Here is a 476-nt window from a genome sequence, read left to right on the forward strand (position 1 = left end):
AATATTTCTCGACCTTTTAGCTAAGGTGTAATATTTGTCCTTATTAGTTTAATATCTGATATGTGAACCATATGTTCACTCTAATATTATTTTTTATGGATATTAAATAAGTTTGTGTGCCGTTGCAACACACGACCACTCACCTAGTATATTGTTTAAGCATGGCCCGTACAATTTGGTTGGCCTAGTGGCCTGTACATTTTGGTTGGCCCAGTCCAACATGGCCCCGGACACAACTTTTGGGCAAAAGTTAGTCGAGTGATTTACATTTGGACCAACCCGGTCGAGCATGACCCAGACACATCACATGCTTTAGTGAACCATGATTTAGTGGATTGTATCATGCTAGTCCGTAGGTCAAAACTATTAACGGATGACACGACCCACAAATATGTAACTGTGTCAAGCAATACAAAGCAATTCAATTAATCGCTAAAACAAATCATATAAAATGAAGCACAAACAAAAGTACAAAA

The 476-nt window shown here is 37.8% G+C and overlaps 1 non-coding gene across 1 annotated transcript; it reads left to right on the forward strand.

Moving 5' to 3' along the window:
- Positions 1 to 194, forward strand: LOC111589895 (U2 spliceosomal RNA). The gene has a single exon (XR_004851705.1). It is a non-coding gene; the product is annotated as a U2 spliceosomal RNA (small nuclear RNA).
- Positions 195 to 476: the final 282 nt, after the last annotated feature.

Source organism: Zea mays, chromosome 7 (assembly GCF_902167145.1).
Source record: "Zea mays cultivar B73 chromosome 7, Zm-B73-REFERENCE-NAM-5.0, whole genome shotgun sequence".
Classification (NCBI taxonomy): domain Eukaryota; kingdom Viridiplantae; phylum Streptophyta; class Magnoliopsida; order Poales; family Poaceae; genus Zea; species Zea mays.